Here is a 7,985-nt window from a genome sequence, read left to right as displayed (position 1 = left end):
ACAAGAAATAAGTAATCTAAAGAAGCCGTATTTTTAAAAAATAACCCCAATTACATTATATATACTGGTATAGGCCTGTGTATCTTTATTATAGACAATGAGTTAACTCTTTGGTATTTAGTTAATAGACTCGCCCTTGTTGTTTTTGTTGTTTTTGTTGTTTTTTTTTAATTCCAGAGAATCGCTTTTCGTTTCCGGATTCAACTGAAAGTGAATGAGCTCCCAATCAATTCGAAATCTTTGGCAAGAAAACCGAAGAGGCGGTCTCATTAAAACTTGAAGAAGAAGAAACCGACAACCGCATTTAGTTTACAACTCTAATCAGGTCTGTTCCGGCGACCGGCAGAATCGTTGTTATTTTTCTTCTTTTTCGTCTTCATTCTTAATTCCATTCCTTCTTCATGATGCCTTTGCCTTTCTTCTTGTTCTTCTTCCCAAGTTTTTCTTCCGTTCATTAATTTCCTTCTTTTTGTCTGCTCTGTGTGTTCGAAGGGGGGAAACCAAAAAGTATAATGGGGCGGCTTGTGCAGCACTATGGGTGGAGTTGCGAGTTGTTCATCAATAATAAGTGGTCGGCTGAACAGCCATAAGGAGGCGGACTGGACGCTGACATGGAACCGTGTTAATTAGCACAGTTTTTCGTGCTGCTCTGCGGTCGTAGATGGGTGGCTACATGAGAGAAAAAAAGAAACAGAATAAACGTGGATTTTTTTAAACAAAAGACCCGCTTTGTGTAGGTATCGCACGTATCTTGTCTCTCTCTTCAAACGGAATGGAAATGCGACAACAACAACAACATCAGTTAGCCCTCCAAAAAGAAACGGAAAAAAGACCCAAAAACCTCATACGTACACAAGCCTGGGACATTGTACGTTTTTATTTGTGTGTGGATACATTTTCCCGGTAACGTCAAGCGTCTCCTCGTCACCGTCACTGGTTTTTCATCGTTAGTACCATTTGTTTCCAAGAGCAACTCGAGTCAAACATTCTTTTTCTTCTTTCCTGTTTTTTTTCCTCCCTCTGTATGTTTTTTTTGTTTTGTTAAATTATTATACAGAACCCGCTTCCGTCCATAAAAATTCTTATTCAATTTCGGTAAGGAGTGATGAAGAGTTGACTTGTAAATTTCGATGTCTACACCTGTGTGACTCGATATCTGTTACAGGAAATCGTGTAATCCGGTCTCGGACCAGTTTGTACGTTCTTAAATATTCACAGATATCAAACGCATATAATGGATGATGATTGCTTGACTGAGAGAGAGAGAAAAACAAATCAAATAAAACCGAAACACCAAAAAAATCTAGTTTCCAATAATCAGCACAATCATTTATTTGTCTCTCGATATCTTTTCCCCTTTCCTCGTCGTTGAAACTTCTGGTCAAATGGCGTAACAAGAATGCGGCTGGTCACACAGAGCAATAATAAGTTTTTCTTTTTCTTTTATTTTTTTTCGGTGGAGATTATAACAACCGATGTTGAAAAAAGATGAAGGACGCCACCAAGTTGGTCATGAAGAAAACGCTGCAACAGGAGTGCCAGGGGAAACGAGAGAAATCCGGATTGTATCCGACGAGGTCTCCCTGTGTTCGCTTCAATTCCTCCTTATCTCTCCGCGGGCACAGATCATATTTGATAATAAAGCCAAGTTACTTTTCTTTTTGTCTTTTAATGAGGAGAGAGAGAAAGAGACGACGAGAAGAGCGAGTGTGCGCGCTCTATCTGACTTCAAAGGGCAGCCCAGCAAATAACGAACTTTATTTTAGTTTTATTTTGTTCGTTGTTAAACAAAAAAAAACAAAACAAAAAAAAAGTTTTATTTTAGGCGAAGGCGGAGAAGAAAAATAAAGCCTAGGTTATTTCGTAGTATATTTCAAAAGACGATAAAGAAAAATCTTTTGAGATTCAATCAACATTCAGATTTATATGTATTGTCTTGTTGCAATGCGCATGAGAACATAAAGGCAAGTCAGTTTTGTCGATGGTTTTTTCTCACGATATTAAATAGTCACACGGCTCTCTTGGATTCATATTGTGATTCGATTTTGTTTGTGTGTGTTTTTTTTTCTACGGCCCGGTTTATTAGCTAATTAATGAGTGACAGGCTTGTTCATCATCCGCATCATCTCTCTCCTTTTTGAATCGGAAATCTTTTTACATTTTGGTTTTCTATTTTGTTTTAAGGACGATGAAAAGAGAAAAAGAAAATCTATTGCTTCATTAAACGCATAGGCTCGCTATAGAATGGGTATATCTATTCAGCGTGTCCTGTGTGTGTGTGTGTCTGTTTGTTTTGTATTTTTATTGACCACGATACATTAACATTTATGAGGGCTCGCGCGCCGGCGTTTATAATGAGCCGAGTGATGGATCGTTCGCTTAATCCACTACAAATAAGTATCAAACAGCCGCGCAGGTCATCATTTCATTCGTTCCTCTATTTCTGTGTGTCTATGCGCGTTTGGTTTTTCTGTTTCTTTTTCTTTCTTTTTTTACCGGTCGATTGATTTTCACCGCGCGGATGTCGTAAACTATCGGGCCCAAAAAGTTATCGGCCTCATTACGATATCGAAAATATTGAAGATGTTTACCTGTTGATGAAGGGCCTATGCAAATCAAGCGGAACTCCTTATATTTCCCTTCCATCATCTCCCGCTCTATTCAGCAGACCCCTTTTTCCCACGCCCCATATCCACCTCTTTTGGAGATAATGATTGAAGAAGAATAAGAAATTCTCGATAACGATTAGACAAATACGCATATTTGTTCTCAACCATACTGCTATACAGTGTAGGCAACATACACATTTTGACTCCTACAGCATCGCGCGTACCTATATTATTCTTTTCGGTAAAATAGGCAGCAACGGATTTTTTGCTGCTGCTGCTGCTCTCTGCCAAGTCTCTCTTCTCTTTATGTACTCGAGTTGTCCAAGTGGCAAAATAAGGAGAGAGGAAACAACGGTTACGCTCTACGGCGCAGAGAGTATATTTAGTGGCACATCGCGTAGATTTGATGAACGAATTCTCGTCAGAAAATATACACAAGTGTCCGTGCAAGTTATGGAAAACTGAATTGGCAGCCGTGCCTCTCTCTCTCTCTCTCTGCGTGCGGAGCAGAGAGCTGCACTTGACATGTACAGTACTGCAGTATGTACGATTGAATTGCATCCGCAGCAAACCCCCCCTTCGTAAAAAAAACCCATTCACATCCGCACAGAATAGAACCGGCGCTCGTCGTCCCGACAAAGGTCACGTGACCATCTCTCGACGTCTCTTTTGACGGTGTACTACCATTCGCATGTCCTCGTTTCATTTAGACTCTCGCACTTTCGGTCGAGTTTCTTTATTCTCGTTTTATTTTGGTTTTTCTTCTAATCAATATTTATTCATTTTAATTCTTATTTTATTATCCACTATCTGTTTCAATAGTTGGCGGAGTTGGAAATAGAATCAAAGAGAGCGACTTGCGTTTTACTATGTACAAGATGATCGAGTGTATTATTAGGATCCGCGTGCCTCTTCGCGCATCTTTGATTAACGTGGCCGGATGTCGTGTTAAGATCAGACTACGTGACTGGATCGACGATGATCAGAAATGACAGCCACTCGAGCCAATCCCCCTATTCTATACTATACCCGGCCCGCACATGTTTCTTTAACAACATCACCTGTATATTTTAATACAAAATTCTATTTCTCGTCTATCTCTCTAGGAAGGGAAACTTTTGTGCGCAGTAGAAAAACACGAAGAGTGTAACAATAACAACAAACGAAATGATCAGTTACGTACTAGACGGTGCAAAGGAAAATAAGAAACTTGAGATGGTATAGGTTGAGTTGGGCGGCGTTTGAAGCTGGAGGATTGTTAGATTTATATCTGCTGGATATTATCCGACATAATACGGCAGTATATATATCTATACTTTTAAAATTATGTTACTCCTAGTAGCATTATATACCAACGTATATAAGAGCAAGGGCTGTAATACTAGAGAGAGAGTGGCCTTATATTAAATGTGTTCCCCTCTCTTCTTTCTCTGTATTTCTTCATTCTGTCGCTTTCTTCTATTCTTTTTTTTTCTTCTTTCGGGAATATGGGTGGGGTGGCCCTGCCCTGCTGTGTAGGAAAAGCCGCCTCATTAGAAGCGAGTTGCCATGGCAACGTCAGACAAAGTCGTCGACGACGACGCTTCCTCTTGACGGCTCTCCCGAGAGCTAACATTTTTTTCTCTTTTTCTTTTCCTTCTTCTTCTTCTTTTTTATTTTATTTTTTTTTTTTTATAGAGTCTCCCTATTGCTGCTTTGGTCTTTCCTCTCCAGCTTCCAACTCCCCTTTTATATAAAGAGAGATCAACCTACGCGTGATCATTAAAGAGGATGTACACTACGACTGCTGCTGCTGCAGCATCGACTTCTTCCGTCTCTCTCTCTCTCTGTCTCTTTTTCGCTGATATTTTTTTAATGATGGAAACATCATAGGGGCATTCGTACTACAACACGCGTTCAACACCGGACGTGGAAAATGTTGGATCTGTTTTCTCTGTTCTTCTCCCCGTGATTCCCTTCATCTTTTGAGAGATTTCTCCGATTTTAACTGGGGTAATTCAAGTTCAAGGGCTTTATTAGATTGATCCTCTATGGCCTAGAACGCCATTGATATATATATATGCTTTCTGTGTGCCAGCGAACCTTCCCAGAACTTGGCTTCTTCTGAATTACGCAATACGGAAATTGGGGTGATATGCGACAAGTTTGGACGATGCAACGATACGACCAAAGTGCGGACGATCGATCATCATTAGACTTAATTCTATTCACAGAAGACGGAGTGAACTAGTCGGAATGAACTTGTCGGAACGCAGTTAATGACAATGATAAATGAAACGGCACTTTCAGACAATTGACACGCAGACATTGGCTGGGGGGTCGATCAAGAAGAAGCCAATTTGGAGAGCCCAAAGAGAGCGAGGAAAAAAGGAAAACCAAATTATATTTTTCTCCGCCCGAGACAAGCACGCAAGGTCTTGTTTTCATTTTCTTGGAAATTGTCACCCATCAGATCGCCAAAACCAATCAGTGGCATTCTTTGCCTCTGTGTACAAACAAATACACTCCGACAGAAAACTTTGGCCATTACATCGTCATAACAATAATAATGAGGCTGACTGCTGGCTAAGTCTGGGTGGAGGAGCTGTGTATAGGTTTCTCGGGGGCACCTCTCCCCGTTTCTGACTGGGCTGGATGGGCCGGGCCGCGATGCCGGCCATCGATTCTCCCCGCCAACGAATCCAATATAGGTGTTGATGGCCATTAACGTACAGACGAGACGGTTTGGACATATATGGGTGGGTTCGGCTGGATGTCGCTCATACCTTCTTGATTCGCAGCCACTGGAAATGGACACACATATACTGCACGTAGCCTACACTGCCTATACACTAGATGTATACGGATCGTATCAATGTCCGCCATCTTGGCTGGGCGCCCTTCCGCAGCAGCACGGAAAAAGGGGAATAACTGTAATCAACACACAAGTCTAGGCCCCCACTGATGCTCATTTGCCCTTATTTAAAGAGACAGAAAGAGAGAGAGAGAAAATAGAATGAAAAAAAAAAAAATCTATTGGCCATATAGTCAATGATACCGTGTTTGATAAGACCCCAAGTCCTTGGGAGCCGAGTCAAAATATAGTTGAATCTATAGTTTCACAAACATTTCACTCATCCTCGTGAGGTCAGCTTTAGTCGGAAAATTTCGAGATTGTTGTACACATCGAACGTACCGCAGCAACACGTTACTTTCTTATATAGTCTGTGCCAAATAAGGAAAACTTGAATAATCTAAACATAAAGAAAGTATCGCTTACTTGTTTTATCAATTGCCAAATTCTCGGAAATTAATTTTTTTGTTGTGTAAATATTCAGCATGAGGCTAGCGACATCATGCTGTATAGATCAGTGCTGGATATTCCAGGAATTACTATTTGAACTCAACTAACTTATGCCAGCTTCAAGTTCCCGGAAAGCAACTTTGAATTGAAAAGAAAATCACTTGTACATACACAAAGATATCCTTTGAGGGACTACTGTATATATGTGCAGCGGGTCGACTCGCTAGTGAAGTTTTAACCTTTTCCCAACTTATCAGTGTATGCATTATTTATTGACAGTTGAAAAAATTAAATAAAATGAAGTCGAATTACAAGCGAAGTCGGTTGACGTCATTACAATGATATGATGTCACTGCATGTCGATGTCAGCAGTTTCGCAAATCTCCTGTGAGAAGAAGTTTTAAAAAAAATGGGGAAGATTCGGGAAAGACGAAATATTTCTCGAGTCTAACAGAGACAAGAGTCGCGTTCTATTTTTGAGAGGAAAAATATTTATTCTGATTGAATTATTGACGACATCGGGAAAACGTTGGAATTTTTTTTATTTTCTTTTTAATTCCTGAAATTCGAGATATGATGTAGTGCTCCAATACTTCAGCATGATGGTAATAGAGGCTCGGTAGACGTTTCTCGCCTTTTACGAGCTGCTAGTTGGGAGACAGAGAGCAGAGCGAGTGACACTCCGCAGCAGTGCAGCAGCGACGCAGCCGTCAAAGTTCCCGGTTGTCTTTTTCTTACCGAGAAACGTCAGCTTTTCTCCCAGCATTTCAAATTATTTATAGATTACGAGAGAGACAAGCTCTTCCGCTTCTGTTTTCTGTTCAATCCTTCGACATATTGGGCAGACTGCAATCAACTTTTACATTTTCCGAGCAAAATCACATAATTAAAAAAAATAAATAAAAACCCAATTTCCTTTTTCCTGCGTCCAGGTAAAAACGGGACGGATGAAAAATCGCAGGGGTTCGATCGATGCTGCGGTCGAATGGTGAAAAAACTTGGAAAAACAAATTCTATGAATATTTCCAATCAGTCGAAGCTGCTGATGGTTTGTTTCGTTTACCTTAATGAGCTCCGGATCATTTAGTTGTGCAGCTCATTAAAGTATTGATTCTATTAACCGCAAGATTTGGAACTTCCGGGGCAACTTTCTTTGGGCATTAGATACTACGTCGGTGCAAACTGGGTAAAAACGGCGACCACCCCAACCCAACGTCAGGGGTCGTAAAGATGCCTGGTGCGTCTAAGAAAGCTCTTGCTCGTGCCACCACTTACGAGACAGCCCTTTTTCAAACCTCCTCTCTTTTTTTTTTTCCTTTTTTTCCTTTTTGCTGCTCAAGGGAGAGAAAACCAGAAAAATAGGGAGATCTCGTCGCTCAGACCATATTTGATGGGGCTCCCATTTCCATGCAGACTCTCTTTCCTTCTACGTATATATCTCGTCCATGTCCATGAACTTGCATTTCAGGGAACGTTTTCTCTATAACCTCTGGGCTAGAACTGCAACCCAGCGGGAATTTCCGGATATAAATTGGCCCTATACCCATTCAATAGGGAAAAAAAAAAGTTTTCCCTAAAAAACAAGTAAATAAGAGAGAGAGGCTGCTGGAAATGAAAGGAAATATTAGTAAAAATATAAGTTGCAATAATAAAAAAGAAAGAAAAGGGAGAAAAGGGGTTCATTCATTTGTCGGCGGGCCTGTTCATTAAGTACCGGATACAAGAGAACTGGTCGTAGTTCACTCGTTACGACGTCATATCCATCACGGTTCTCGGGGAAAAAAAGGGAGATACTAACACCGCTTCTTTCTTTTCGGCTTGAACGCCAAGCGAAGGAACACGGAACGACATGGGAACCGTCGGGTAAAGGAAAAGGTTAATTTAAGATTTCTTCCTCCCAATAACTCATAAATCAAAGCGATGAACTGGAGCAGCTCATCTGTTTGGCTTTTATCTTGTCGCAGGAAAATAATAGCGATATTAGAGTCTGTCTTGTTTGACACACGATCTAACTGGAAACTTGGCTTTGATTGTCCACTGATTACGGCGACATGTACTACTGGGTGCTGATTTCTGGTGGCGAGCAAACAAAT

This window comes from Daphnia pulicaria, chromosome 3, assembly GCF_021234035.1.
Source record: "Daphnia pulicaria isolate SC F1-1A chromosome 3, SC_F0-13Bv2, whole genome shotgun sequence".
Taxonomy (NCBI): Eukaryota; Metazoa; Arthropoda; class Branchiopoda; order Diplostraca; family Daphniidae; genus Daphnia; species Daphnia pulicaria.
Note: the sequence above shows the minus strand (reverse complement) of the source record.